The 15,595-nt window shown below is 48.1% G+C and overlaps 1 long non-coding RNA gene across 1 annotated transcript in view; it reads right to left on the bottom strand.

The window, feature by feature from the left end:
- Window positions 1-762: 762 nt before the first annotated feature.
- Window positions 763-15,595, bottom strand: part of LOC147999345 (uncharacterized) — a 20,357-nt gene continuing 5,524 nt past the window's right edge. The window contains exons 2-4 of the long non-coding RNA XR_015643947.1: window positions 14,190-14,332; window positions 13,676-13,772; window positions 763-3,146 (exon numbers count right to left, since the gene is read on the bottom strand). This is a non-coding gene — a long non-coding RNA (uncharacterized LOC147999345). The remainder of the gene's footprint in view (window positions 3,147-13,675; window positions 13,773-14,189; window positions 14,333-15,595) is intronic.

Below are 15,595 nucleotides of genomic sequence, written 5' to 3'. Positions count from 1 at the left end.
GGTCTCTCCCTGAGCCTGGAGTTCACAAGTCAGACAGCTTTCTGCATGGGCGCTGGGGAGCCAAGCTTAAGTTCTCACGTTGTGTGTCTAGTGAGCCATCTCAGCTCCTGCAACACCGTTTTCTGCATAAACTTTTGGGAAGAGTCTTAATATGTACCTATTTAGGCATTCTAAACAAAAACCCTGGTGGGTAGCATTTAGATTTATAGTATTTACCTCTGAGTGGCAAAGCTTCTCTTCTTCAGTACTGTCTGAGACGGAGGTATACATCTGGGGAAAACGTTAATTGGGTTTGGTAGTTTCTCAATGTCGCCTGACCCATCAGCTCTACTCCTGGATACACGCCACAAAGAGTGGAAAGTAACCTGCGAAGCAAAACTCGCACGCTTCCAGGTATATGACGTGCACTTGCGATCACACTCTACTCAGCAGAGGCAGGTGGATGGCCAACACTGGCTGGAGCTGTCCATCTGAGCTACATAGGGAGACCCAGTATCTAAAAATCAAGTGGTAGACTGCTTTCCTGGTATGTGTGAGGCCCCGGGTTTAATCCTAAGGATTGGAACAAACAAAGCTCACACACAAATATGCTGGCAGTTCTATTTACAACAGCCAGACGTAGAAGCAGTCCAAGCATCCTTCACTGGGTAGCGGACATATTTATACAATGAAGCCTTACTTAGCTGTCTACAATGCTGATACATGCAACCAACAGAAGGTCTTTAAAACATGCTAAGGGAAGGAAGTCAGATCAGATAATCACATAATTTATTATTTTATTTATATAAAAGTCAGGAGAGGCAAATCTGTACAGACATAAAGCAAGCCAGAGTTTATCTGAGGCTGAGAGGAGAGGGGGAAGGGGAGTTGGTTTAAGGGGAATAGTGTTCCCTTTTAGGTAAATATTTTATGCTGTGTGTAGGGGAAGTTCTCGTGCGTTGTGGTGTATATATAGACATCACTGGTTCTTGTACTTTTTGCAATGGTCAGAAACAGTAAGTTTAGAAGTATTTCCAGTGATAAAGGCATGATAGCTCGGGGTATAAATGGGAAGACTAAGAGACCATATATGGCTGGTGTCTCTGCCAGGTGACCAACGTGTCAGGAGCTGTGAGAACTGTCGAGGCTGAGCCCATGGTCACAGACGGGCCACAGGTTGTAGTAACAACTGACCACTGGCCTTGCCAGACAGGGTAGGCAGGTGGAGGGAACAGGGATGAGGTTGGCCACGTGGGCCTGAGCCAGGGATATGGTTGTTTCTAGGCTGAAGACACAGATGCTACAAGAGGCCAGACCGATGTCCCAGGAGTCCCTGTCTAATGCATGATGGGAGTTGGCTGAGTAAACGGGATGGCTAAGGATCTCATTAAGGGAACAATGCCTGCCTGCAGATAAATCTGGATTGAGAGAGCTGAGCAAAGGCGTATCCTCCTAAACTCATGTATCCAAGTCTCGCCGAGTAGAATTGCCCACATATTTCAGGATGGTAGAAGTCAGGGTGTCCTTTCACTTGGAAAGTGAGGAAAGATGGTTGTTTTTGTCACTGGGACAGGTGAGCAAGCCATCTCCTTATGTCCCCTCCCCTAGAACTCGGGACCTGCCCCTGCATGCCATGCCAGGCCTAGATCTCCCCACCCATACTTTCAGGCCACAATGCAGTAGGGCAAAGGTCATGCAGCCTGAGGGTCCTGGGCAGGGTCTTTGACGTTTCTATAATGACAAAGTCAAGGACTGCTCCAAAGATCTGGCTGCCCCACACACAACACAGGGCAGACTCGACCCCAGGAGAACTCTCTGTGCTCAGGGACTCCTTGTTGGCTTGTCTCGCCATTAATGCTTCTCTAGTAGCCTCTGGGTCTTGACCCACACCCTGGCCACACCTGACTCCTCACTGTCCTGGGTTGGCCCCTGCCCTTCCAGCCTCTAGACTTTGTACCTCCTGTTCTTTCCTTCTGGGATGCCTTCCACCAAAGTGCTGCTGCTGAAACCCAAGCTGACCTTCTCATCACATCTCAAATGCCACCACATCCCTCATGAGCCCCTCTAATAGTTCCCAGGATGCTTTTGCCCCTGTGCCTGCCCAGCACCCTCGTATAGACCCCACAACGCCAAGGCTTTGCCTTGAGGTCTTTTCCCACACAGTCTGTGGTTTAGCCTGGGCCCACTGGCTCATGTAAGATGCTAATAATATCCTACCTGGAAAGCATGCTGCTTCTGGGGTTGAAAGGGCAAAGGATCTCTGCTCTGTGCAAAGCAGGACCAGGGGTGAGCTGAGGCTCATTCAGGAGATGTGTGTGTGTGAGCAGGTGAGAAGGCATATCACGGCCTGTGGAACTGGGGCATATTGTCATGCTTTACCACGGGGTGGATCTGGTACCGACTCTACATGGAGGCAGAGCCATAGAAAGGTGAAAAGCTCAGCTGCGGGAACCATGATGTCCAGGCCCCCATCCTCCTGCAGCTGATCAAGAAATCCATGACCTAGAATGTTTGCTACTCCGCCTCTCCGAGCCTCCATTTCCAATCTTCAGAATGGGCCTACTTTGATGAACACGCACCTGGATCGGAGCAGGCAGGTGCCAGGAGCACGTGCTCGATTGAGTAATGCACCAGATGGCGGGTAGGAAGGGTGGCGAGAACCAGGCAGGGAGGTGGCTGGGGGCAACCGGCCAGCTTAGTCAAGTAGGAAGGAGCAGAGGCGGGGACTCGAAAGACAGAACAGATACGATCTAGTGAACTTGCCAATCGATTTGAAGCAGAGGCCAAGGCAGTGTGGGGAAAAGGGGAGAGTATTGATGAGTAGAGACGTGAAGAAAATGTCCCGGGGCCTGGGAGGACACTGGAGGTGGCTTGGAAGAACTGTGTTCTGTAATGACATTGGGTTGGGCATGCTGAGGTAGATAGACCGTGGGAATGGAGGCTGAAATCTTAGAAACAGGGAGGGGTGGCTTCGGCAAAAGGTAATTGATGCCAGCTTCCCAGTCACCTTAGGTAGGCTCCTGACTTGTATGTCTTGAGGTCTTCAAACTCATTATTAAAATGTAATGTCACCAGGGAGCCTCTGTTGCCTTTTCCTGTGGTTTTCTCTCTCTCTCTCTTCCAAGGAAGGGCGGTGTTTCCAGAAATATATTCCACACCTGGGCACTCTAGGAAAAGACGAATTTATAGTAAGTAAGGTTGGGAGGTGTTCAGCTGAGTAAAATCCCCATGTTCCTGTAAGGCTGGGTGTGTCAGGGCCTTAGATGAGCTGCCGGGTTTTGTAGGGAAGAAAACCTGGTATGGAGGATTTCTTGGATTTATCCACCCACAGAGCTATTCATTTATTCATTTGTCAAGAGCTAAGTTATCTGAAGCTGGGGTTGGAGTAGAGAGGTCTCCAGGTCATTAGTGTAAGCAGCTTGGACCCCTCCCACTCAGTGGACAAACTGGGGTATTGCTAGCCACCAGCTTCGACCCGGACTAACCAGAGGCTGTTGTATATTAATGGGAGTGTATTATTACACTGAATGTAATTAAGTTGAGTGTATATTAATAGGACACATGAGTGCCCATAGGGCCCATGGCTCTCTCAAGTTCCCAGGTGATGCTGATGATCCAGGCACAGGCCACACTTTGATCTTCACGTCCTCTTTCCAGTACCAGCGATTGAACTCAGGGCCTGGTTCGACAAGCTCTCTAGCACCAAGTTCCATCCCCAGCCCTATTTTTTTTTAGCGTATTTTATTTTTCAGACAGGACTCATTACGTTTCTTAGACTAACCGTAGGTTCATTCTGTAGCCCAGGCATGTTTGAATGTGTGATCCTCCTGCCTCAGTCTCCTGAGTAGGAAGGGATTAAACCTAAGCCACCAAGCCTGGCTACAGACCACACTCTGCGAAGGAGTCTTAGGAGATCACGTGCTCAGTGATGCCAGGAGAATCCAAACCAAAGAGCAATTAGTGTCTGCCCTTATGAAGGTCACTTCCCATCTCTTACTCCAAGCTGTCAGAAAGGAAAGGCTAGGCTAGATCAGTTTAGAGCACATTGAGTGAGAGCCCCACAGTGAGGCACTCACACCCACAGGCCTTGGGCCTAATATGGATGTCACAGCTGCTCCAAAAGCCTCTGGTTAGTCCTGGTCGGAGCTGGTGGCTAGCAATACCCCAGTGTGTCTGCTAAGTGAGAGGGGTGCATGCACACACGGAGACATGGGACAACTGCATAGTCACCTCCACTGGGTACAGCCTGTCTTGGGTGTCTCGTTTAGATCAGCTTGTATAGCCCAAGCTCTATTTTCCTTTTGGGGAAGAGAGGAGTAAAGAAGTGGGTTTTGTACTTGCTTTTGGAGATGGGCTCTCAAACTCTCTGCCCTCCTGCTTCAGTCTCCCAACTACTGGCTAATAAGCCAGTACCACACATCTTCCATAAACTCTGCTTTGACTGTGGTAGAGAACCCAGGCAGGTGTCTAGACATGGAATAAAGGATCCAGATGGTGGAAGCCCTCATTGGTCACGAACCTTCTTTTTATTTATGTTTTATTACATTTATTTGCGTGCGTGCGTGCGTGTGTGTGTGTGCATGCCACGGAGCACATATGCAAGTCAGAGGCACTTTTTGGGAGTCAGATTTTTTTCCTTCCATGTGTGGATCCTGAGGGTGGAGCTCAGGTTGTCAGGCCTGGCAACAGATACCTTTCCCCTCTGAGCTGTAGGTCTCAGCCCACAGATCCTCTGTTGATAGTGCTCTCAGAGTGGGGCAATGGACCTGGCCCATAAAGGACCTGGTCACATCTTCTCTCATCCAAAGCTCATAATGGGCTTAAGCAAGAGCCTAACTTTTTGACCCTGCCAGAGTCACGTCAGGACACCGGGCTTGGATACAATGCTGTTTACAGGCTCTGTGACCGCAGAGAAGCTGTTAACCTCCCAGGTACAAGTTCATCTTTGAGAGAATGGGGACAAGAAATGTATAGTCTAAGGGTAATGAGCAAGATAGGGACATAGTGGGTGCTTGGCAAATGGCACAGACTGCACATCTGGGACTCACAGATGCATAGGGTGACATCACTGGGCTAAAATCCTGCAGGCCCAGGATGTCCAGGCAAAGAGCAATGGCCTGCTGTATAGGAACCAAGGCTCAGCCATAGGAAGGTGGGGAAACCCTCTTCAGTGTAGCTTGCTCTCATGGTCTCCCCAGGGCACTCCAGCTTTGGGCCTCAGAAAGGTATCTTCTAGTTGGTTTCTAGACCTTTCCATCCAGCAGGAGGATCTGTGTAACTTTCCCGACAAAGAATACGGCATCAACCGAAGATCACTCTCTCCAGGCATGGTGTGGTGGGACAATACCTGTCATCACAGGCTGAAACAGGAGAATGGAAAGTTCAAGACCAGCCTGGGCCAAACGCTAAGACATTGTTTCAATGAGGAAAATGAAAGACAAATGGCCAAGACTCACTTCCTGAAACCATGAGCCCTTAGTTCTCCTCACACATCCCACACTGGTGATCAGTGTGTGGATGAGAAGTTGAGCCCGGAGAGGGACACCTCTCTGTGGAGGCTGCACGGCATGCTGGGTCATGCTCAGCTGCACAGGACTCCAAACCTCCAGTGTTTCTCCCGTGCCACCATGGGAGTCCAGTTTCTCTTGTTGTGCAGCACAAATATTAACCGTGAGCCTTTTTCCTCCCAGCCAAGCCTCATTCCTCCACAGTCCTGACCCCCAAACTCTCATCCAAACTGGCTTTGCTCCCTCCCTGGATATCATCCCTCAGCATTCCCTGATCCTGCATGGGATGACCGTTTTTTTCCCCACCAAGGTGAGCACAGGTATGACTTTGTGTTTCTTAAATCTATTTATTTCTCCAGGTAATGTGGAATATACAATTAGTTTGACGTATGGTGACACGTGGCTTCTTTCCTCCTGTGCCTACTGAGGGATCTCTGTTTCCCTCCTGGAAGCTTACCAGGATGCTATCCAGAGAACCCTCCCAGGGGTGTAGGTCACAGTGACAAGAGAGGAGCAGCCTGCCTTGGTTCTGTTTTAGGAAGATGTGCCTCAGATTGTCCCAAAGTGCCCTGGGCAGAGAGGTGAGGCTTTGCTCACTCTGATAAAGGAAAGACTTCGTGGTCGTGTGGTCACAGGGTAATGGATAGTGACTGTGGGGACCTGGTCAACACTGCCAGAGCCTCAGCCAACACCAAGCCCCACTCTTCTTCCTCAAACAGACTCTGCTCCCCGAGGACAGTGTGGCCAGCTGAAAAGCTTTCTTCCCACCTCTCTTGTAAGTGAGGTTACTAGGGAGGTTTCAGATGTCTTCTTAAACTAGTGACACAGAGAAAGGTGACTTCTGTCCTTCTCCCTAGAGCATACATGAGGTATTAGAAGTACCAGTAACCTTCATCATGAGGTATATTTGGGGGATACATATGGGAATTACGAGTTAAGATTAGAAGAATAGGATCACTGAACTAGCTTGGGTCTCTCACAACCACGAGTTCTTGGTGCTTTTTGATGTGAAATAACAGAAACCCATTTTCTTCCTTGGCTACTTTGAGCTTTTTAGGATGCATGTGTCCAATCCTTCGCTCTGTCGTGTGGTACCCCAACAAGGCGAGACTGTATCAGTCATAGGTGGGAGCCCCGTGTGGAAGCATGTACCTGTAATTCCAGCACTCAGGAGTCTGAGGCAGGAGGATAGTGAATTTGAGTCACCCTGGCCCACATAGCAAGACCCTGTTTAAAAAAAAAAAACTAAAAGAAAAAAATTTTTATGGTACATAAGACATGTCAGAAGGCTAAGGGCTCCAGAGAGTCCTGGTAGAGAACCTCAGGTCACTCCAAGCAGGCCTGTTCACCTGTCACTGGTGCACAGGGCCCTTCACCCCAAAGCCAGACCCTTGCAGGGTCTTTGGGTTGCAGGCTTTATGGCTGCTTTTACAGAGCTCAAAATTTATGAAGGGACAAAGAATATCTGAAGACCATTTGAAATAACCAGCTTAGGTTATTGGGAGGGAATGTCTGGATTATGGGACAATAATTTATCAATGAACTACCCACCTGCTTTACAGGGGCAGACTTCCCCTCACATTCCCACCACCCTGAGGGCTGAGAGCTCCATAGCTTTGTCAACACTTATCGTCTTCTGTCTTTTTTTTAGCCCATCTATCCTGATTTTTTTGCAAGCTAAAGTTATCTGGAAAGGGGAACCTCAGCTTAGAAAACGCCTCTATCAGATTGGCCTGCACGTGGCTCTTGACTACTTATTGGTGTGGAAGGGCCTAGCCCACTGGGGGCAAGGCTCACCCTGGACACATTGTCTTGGGTAATAGAAGAGAGCAGGGTGAACAGGCCATGGAGAACAGTCAGTAAGCAACATTCGTCCATGGCCTTCAGGTACTGACTTCATGTTCTTCCTTTGGTCCTTCAGCGGCTGTGACTCAGGATGTTAAACCAAACGAACCCTTGCCTCCTCAAGTTGCTTGTGGTCATTATCTTTTCAAATGACCTGTTACTTATTTTGTGTGCAGTGACTGGTATTGTGTCTGCATGTCCGTATGTCTGTTGAGGGTGTCGAATTCTCTGGGACTGGGTTACAAACAGTTAGAAGCTATGATGTGGGTGCTGGGAGTTGAACCCAGGTCCTCTGGAGGAGTAGCTAATGATCTTAACCACTGAGCCATCTCTCCAGTCCTTCTGGACATAACCTTTAACTCAGAACTTGAAAGTCAAACTGAGACACCAGCCTAGTGAGGTGGGATTTTGTGGTTGTAACTGGCATGTCTGCGATAGATAACAAGTCTGCCTACCTTTCTGTATGACAATTGGCCATTTGCACATCCTTTCTGGAGAAATGTCTGCTAAGAACATTTGCCTGATTTTTAAATAGGATTAATTGTTTTACTATCAAATTATTCTGTCTTTATATATTGCAGACATAGCTCCTAGATACATCATTTGCAGGAATTTCATCGTAGTTTACAAGTCTCTAAGTTTTGAACTATTTCTCTCATTCTTTTGACGCCTTAAAGAAGGCTTTGCTTGACCCAAATTTTAAAAGAGTTTCCTCCCCGGGTTTTTGAAGCATTAGCTCTTTTACTTAAGCTTAGGACGAGCTTTCAGTTGATTGTGTGAATGGTGGGAAGGGGCCCAACTTAATTCTCACAAGTGCGGACATCACTGTCTGTTTTTAAAATGAAGTCTCATGCCACTAGGTAAAGTGTGCTGTCCCGAGAGTCCAAGTGTCACCTCTTTTGTTCTGGTCCTTCCCTGGATCCTCCTGGTCATTCCTGTGCCTCATAAACTGACCTGGCAATACCTGGTGTCACACAGGTCACAGCATCCTGCTGGCTGTAATACTGCTGAAGTCCGACTTACAAAGTACTCAAAACAACGACCCTCGCCTGCTCCACCACGACAGAGACACATGATGCCGATGTCAGCTCTGAGGTGTCCCACAGCCTGTCATAAAACAGGCTTGTGTCTCCATTGATGGAGCAAGGAGAGAAGCCAGTTTTGAGTAACTGTCACACTGGTGAGGACCAGGAATGAGGACCTGAGAATAGTCTGCTATGGTCTCTCCACAGGTTCCTATCTCTGATGTACTTGATGGGGAACAGAGAGAGTCAGGCAGTCGGAGAAAGAAGAGGCTTCCACAGCTTCCCTCTAAGTTCAGCAAGCTTGACCACCCTCTGAGGTTTCTCAGGACACAAGGGTCTTTCTTGGGAAGGTTGGCCAGTCGTGACAGCTTCTTTAGAAGCCTACTGTTTGCAGACCAGCCTAGCTGGGTTCCTAACACTCCTCACCCTACAGTGATTGCTCAGCAAGTCACTGACAGGCAGGCCCTCTGCCCATCTGTCAGAACTGGCTTTGCTGCCACCTGCCCAGCCCCCACCCCCATCTCCATGCTCTGCTCAGCTCCTGGCTCCTGTGATCTCTTCCTTCCACATTTCTGGATAAATTCTAATTCTGGCAGTGGCCCTCTACGTGCTGTGACCCAAGTGGCAGTGCCTGTGGCCTTTTCCCAAGTCCTATTTCCAGCTGAGCCATAGCACTCTCCTCTTCTATTCTAATCCAGGACACGAAAGGTCAGGGGCCCTGGTGGGAAGATAGACCCCATGTGGCCACTTCCTGGTCTGACTGCTACATGGACAAAAGGAAACAAGAACATCTTAGAAGTGGGAACATATGATGAGACACTGTGGGCCTGGACCTCCCAGCTGACCTCATAAATGGTTCCAACTGTGCCTGTGTATTTGAGTAGGAGTCAGCAGGGGTTGAGTGTATATTTGGACTACTCAGGTGTGGCAGGGAGGAGGCAGGAGACGGACCCAAAATAGAGTGGCCACTGGCACTCGATTGTACTTCTGTGCTGACCACAGATACAGAAGCATGGTGACCAGTCCCTGTCATATGACAGACCTGGACACAGAAAAACCTCCCATATTACTCTATTGGATAATGGTGTTTGAATGGTTGTGACATTTTATAGCTGTTAAATCTGTCCATGTAATTATGTTGATGATGATTCTGTTAGGTGCTCTTCTACTGCTGTGGAGAGACACTGGAACCAAGACAACTCTTACAAGCCAAAGTATCTAACTGGGGGACTTGCCCGCAGTTTTAAAGGCGTGGTTCACAATCACTCTGGCAAGAAACAGACATGCATGGCACTGAAGTGGTAGATGAGAGAGGAATATTGTGATCTGCAGGCAGCAGGGAGAGAGAGAGAGAGAGAGAGAGAGAGAGAGAGAGAGAGAGAGAGAGAGAGGAGAGAGGGGCTGGGCCTGGCATGAGCTTTTGAAATCTCGAAGCTCACTCCAACTTACAAGTCTCCTCTAACAAGACCACACCTCCTAATCCTTCCCAAACAGTTCCACTAACTTGGGACTAAGCGTTCAAACATATGAGCTTATGGGGGACCATTCTCATTCAAACCACAATGATTATATTTATTTAATAGGTTTGTGTGTATGAGAGACTGATTCTTACTATCATAGCTCAGTCTGGTCTTAAAATCAAGACCCTCCTGCCTTAGATTTCCAAATGCAGGGATTATAGGCATGTGTCCCACACCTGGCCTTATTTTTTTTTCTTCAAAAATATTTGCAAGTGGTCTTCTTAAATATCGTAGAGATAGCTTCAGGAAAAGTCTGACTTCACTTCTGAATTACCAAGCACAAATACATTTGGTAAATATTAAACCTGTATCAAGACGAGGGCAGCCCAGTACCCAGCTCCAGTAAGCATTTCCCAGTTCAGGTTCAAGTGAGAGGGCAAGAGAGATGGTGGGATGACGATAGAGAGGAGAGAAAAGGCCTTGAGCTCCCCAGGAGTCTTCTTCGTCAACATGACCCATTCAGTCTTTGCCACTCTGCTGGGGACCAGCACTGCCAACCCCACATGCCCAATTTCTTTTTGTTATTGTTGTTTTGAGACAGGGTTTCTCTGTGGAGCTCTGATGTCTTGGAACTCACTCTGAAGACCAGGCTGGCCTCAAACTCCGAGATCTATCTGTCTCTGCCTCCTGAGTACTGGGGTTAAAGATGTGCTACACCACTAAAGCTAACTTCTTGAATTGGCTCAACGAGAGTTCATATACAGTTCCCAAGCAGACATCAAGTCTACAGGACAAGCATGGGCCCTGAATGAGTATATTTTACCTGCAGACTTCTGGGGGGGGGGATCCATTTTAGGAATAAAACAAGCAGAAAAGGTCACATAGGAAGACATGAAGTCTCTGTTTTAAGATAAAAGAACAGGCAATGGGGCCACCTCTGCTCTAACTCAGGTTCCTCGGGGCGTTAGAACTGTTCTCCCACCCACGGCTGTTCAGGTAGGATAGCTAGAAGAGTTGTTGCACAATCCTTTCCCAACCCCTTATGATCCAAGGGGATCCTAGCATCTGGGAGCTCTGAGGCTGGCTGCCTTGGGCCTCGGCAAGTGCTTTGTCACCAGCCACGCCAGACTGGCACTTGGTGAAAGAACTGAGCACTTTTTCTTTCTGATGGTGTTGGAGATGGAACCCAGGATGTTGTGCCTGTCACACCTCTAGGCCATGGTCATGCTCCCTTCTCTTTCTTCCCAGGTCTTGTCCCTCATCCCTCTAGCTCACTTGAGCCCAGTAGACATCCTTGATGGCATCCATTATGACTCTCAAAGGAGAGTCTCTTCTTGCTACACACCCTGGCCGATGTGATTGTCTTAGCAGTAAGCACATGGCCCACCCTGAGCTCACTGAACACTTCCTTAGGATTGGACAGCTGAGCTGATCAAGGGAAGCTACTTCACTTGACAATCTGGCACCTAGAGGAATCTGTGAGCTGCTAACTACCACTTTATGCCCCTGGGCTTGAGGTGACTATGCAGTAATGTGTGACTCTTCCCGGCAGATTATCACTTGATCACTATTCTGGTGCTTTCTAGTGAAAAGTTCCTGATTCTGTCCACTGACATTGTTCTCTTGTGTTGGTGCTATGCTAAGCACTTGACATGTTATTGTCCCAACAAGCACTCTCCACATGCTACAGTTTGGATCTCAAGTATTCCCCAAAGGGCCATGTTAAAAGTCAATTGCTCAGAGAATTGGGTCGTGGGGTAGGAGGTTGCCAAGCCATAAGGGGGTGTCCTTGAGAGTGATCATTGACATTGCATCTCCTTCCTCTCTCACATCCTGTTTATGAGGGAAGGAACTTTGATGAGACAGACTAAACCCCCTAAAACTATGGGCCAAAATAACCTGATTATCTCAAGTGTGTGTGTGTGTGTGTGTGTGTGTGTGTGTGTGTGTGTGTTTGTGAGAGAGTGTGTGTGTATGTATGTTTGTGAGAGAGTGTGTGTGTATGTGTGTGTGTGTTTGTGCAAGAGAGAGTGTGTGTATGTGTGTGTGAGAGAGAGAGAAAGTGAGGTATGAGTGTGTGTATGTGTGTGAGAGAGAGAGAGAGGAAGAGAGAGGGAGAGAGAGAGTGAGTGTGTGTGTGTATGTGTGAGAGAATGAGTGTGTGAATGTGTGTATATGTGTGAATGTGTATGTGTGTGAGAGAGTGTGTGAGAGAGAGTGAGTATGTGAGCATGTGTGTATGTGAGTGTGTGTATGTCTGAATGTGTGTGTGTGTATGAGAGAGAGAGACAGAGACACAGAGAGTGTGTGTGTATGAGAGAGAACAGAGTGTGTGTGTGTGTATGTGAGAGAGAGAGTATGTGTGTATGTGAGTGTGAGTGTGTGTATATGTGTGTGTGTATATGTGTGAGTGAATGTGTGTGTGAGTGTGTGAGCGTGTGTGTGTTGTCCTTCAGCACAGTGACCTCTGTGGAGCAAGCACTGTTACCATGTCCTTGCAGAGTAGTGATTTTGTAAAGGTAGCTCTGGTCTGACCTGTCTGGCCTAAATTCTGTCTCCTTTACTTTCTGGATTTGTGGACTTAGGCCTTCACTTAATGTGGATCGGTGGACTTATTCCTCTTTGAGCCTCAGTTTCTCCAGATTTAAAGTCATGATAAGAACTGCAATACCTACCCTGTAGGACCATTTGAATACTAAATGAACGATTCGTAGGCTTTGACAGGAAGGCTCTGCTCAGTGAGGTCCAGGCCCCGGCATAACAGAGGAAGACCCTGAGGCTCAACATGGTTGGACTAAGACTCTTAAAGGCCTTTTGTGATGAGCAGTGGTACGGGGCATGAACCCCTGGCTTTTCCATGGCCTAGAGGCCCAACTGCCTGCTAGAAATACAATGTGAACCATGGGTACTAAAAACCAAAAACCAAAAAACTCTTACTATCTTTGGAAAATATAAGCAGATAAGAGTTAATGTCAATGTTTCTTCTTTAATCTGATGTGTTCAAAATATTGATGTGTAAACCTGGGAGATTTTTGTGATACTTTATATTCTGCCTTTTAATTACTAGGTCTTTGGATTCTAGAGTGCACACCATTTAATGCTCCTTTCCCCTTGGGACCAGCCCTGTGCTGGTCAGCTTCTCCTCACTCTGACGGTGCACCTGAGCAGAACAACTTAAAGGAGGGACATTTTCCTTGGGCTCATGGTTTCAAAGGTTCTGGCCCTTGGTGGCAGAAGGGCATGGCACAGCAGGGAGCGGCTCCTGTACTGGTGGTAAGTAGCAGGCCACCCCCCTTCTCCTCCAGCCTATAGGATGGTGCTGGTGACCTCTTGGGTGTTTTTCACTTAGTTAACCCTCTCTGGGAAACCTTTACCTGTCTCCTAGGTACTACTCAATACAGTCAAGGTGACAGATGAGCCACACTTAGGTGCTCAATAGCCAGGTTGTTTGGTGGCTGCTATACTGAGAGGCACAGGTCTACTGTGGGGCAGGTCACCTTTGTACAGATGCAGGACAGATGTTTTACTGTCCACGTCCCACCACCTACAAATCCCCATCTCGGCCAGGTCCCTAGGGTGTGCATGGGTAGAGAATCTTGTGTATCTCGTAGCCTAGAAAACCCAGCATGGGTTATGATATAAATTTTTTAAAATTGTTTCTAGTAGACAGTTGCATGAGGTCAGGATTTGTTTCCTGTGCCCTCCTTTGGTGACATTGTTGAGTATATGAATGGATTAATTAAAAAGAATAAATGGGATGATCTTTGCCTTCTGGGGCTCCTGCCATTTTATACCATCTCAGAACAACAGCCTCTCCCTCTTCCCCTCCTGTCTTCTCCTCCCTTTTCAGAAGACATACCTGACTCTAGTGAAGATGTGATGTTCACTTTGATATGGTGGAGAAGACATTGGTAGGCTCTTAGTTTCCTGGTGTTCGTCCTGTTGCTGTGAGACATCTGGAAGGGCACATAGGCATAGGCGATGGACATGAGGTGCCAGCCAGTGTTGCTTACAGCCACCCACAGCCGAGTCTAAAGCTGGGCAGGGAGGCAAAGTATACCCAATCCTGGTATATCCAGTTCTGCTGGGTCATGGACCCTTCCCCTGACTTCTCTCATTTCTTTGGCTTTCCCATCTCGCACATCCAGCTTTCCCTCCACCCCAGCCCCATGCTGCACTCCTGGAGAGGCCCCAGTCTCAGGGATAATTCTAACTCAGCCCCATGCTGGTGTTGGTCACATGTCTTGTGGGGGAGCTTCTAGACTGGGCAACCAAGCTAATATACACACGTGGTACTCACCCAGACCTCTCCATGCAAAGGCAGATTCAGACTTAGGAGGGCTGGGAGTGACCTGAACATTCATAATTCTCACCTGAGCTTCTACGCACTGTTGATGGTCCAGGGACTCTTGCTAAGTGGCAAATCTAGGTGTATGATGAGTCTTCTACTGTGCCCAGTGGACTTTTTCCTGCTCTCAGGGGAAAGCCTTGATGCTTCCAGACTCTTCCACAAGGGCTGGGCATGAGAAAGGGTTAAAGGAGTGGGCAAAGATCTACATCTTGACCCACAATTACTGCAAAAGTGAGGAGCATGTGACTCAAATCGCTTCACATCCCATCCCTCACTGTAGAAGCGGATTCAGTAAGAACAATGGGGTTGGGGTCTTACCAAGAACGTCAGGCCCATGAACATGAGATATGCCAGGGAGTGGGATGGAATGGAGCAATGTGGAATCACAGATGCAGAACCGTCTGCTCCAAATCCAGACCCAAAGAACCGTGTTAGCGTCCCATTCTGGAATCAAGGAGCCCCGAGACAGGATTTAGCTTTTCCATTTATCGGCCGTGTTGTGCAAGTGGCTGAGCCTGGATTCATCGATTTCCAAAAGGAGGGCAATAGCACCTATTACGTCAGGTGGTTGGCGTAATTAATTAAAAAAAAATTAACTCTACAGAATTGTGTATTAGAATTAGTGAGAAGGGAGACCAGAGGATCATTTAGAGGGGCCCTGGGCACTGCATCCAAGTTGTCAGGCTCAGTAGTGAGTGCCTTCACCTTCTGGGTCCATAGTTTGGATCTTCAACAACCCTTGCAAGCTCCCTTGAAGGAGGGTTGCTTTCTAGCTGACGGTACCACCGGAGCCCACAGATATTTAAGCATAGGCCTGGTGAGAGTTGGTGGGGTCACTGGGAAAGTATCCCTGAAGGGGTTATTACATGGGAAGTCCTTTGCCAACTCACTTAATCCCCATTATTTTAGTTTGTAAAGTCAGTGCAGGGAGGCTAGTGAGGGAGCCTATAGCCCCAGCATCTGGGAGGTAATGGCAGGAAAATCAGTAGTTCAAGGTCATCCTCAGCTACATTTTGAGTTTGAGGCTAGCCTGGACTACACTTTGAAGCCCCGTGTCAACAGCAAATGCCAATAAAACAAAGAAAGCAAGGCAGGAAAGTGAGCTTGAGAGTGACCTCTGCTTTAGGTAGAGGGGGAAGGGTGGGCAGGCTTCTTGGTGGTGGGGTCAGTTTGTATCAGGAGCAGATCTTCTGAAGGTGGGAGGACAGGGAGGAAGGAGCAAGGGACCACAGGGACAAAGAAACTACAAAGTCACTTTCTAGAGAGTAGAAGTGGAGGCCCCAGACACTCGGCAGCCCCAGTCATGGATGCCCATCAGGACCCTTCACAGGCATCCCCAGAACCCATGCCATCTAACTCCAGACGTGTTTCATTCAACACTGCAATGCCAGAAACACATGGGGTCACTTTACACAGAGGTCCCAGATT

Source organism: Rattus norvegicus, chromosome 19 (assembly GCF_021556685.1).
Source record: "Rattus norvegicus strain SHRSP/BbbUtx chromosome 19, alternate assembly SHRSP_T2T, whole genome shotgun sequence".
NCBI lineage: Eukaryota > Metazoa > Chordata > Mammalia > Rodentia > Muridae > Rattus > Rattus norvegicus.
Note: the sequence above shows the minus strand (reverse complement) of the source record. Positions and strands in the feature narration are given on the sequence as shown.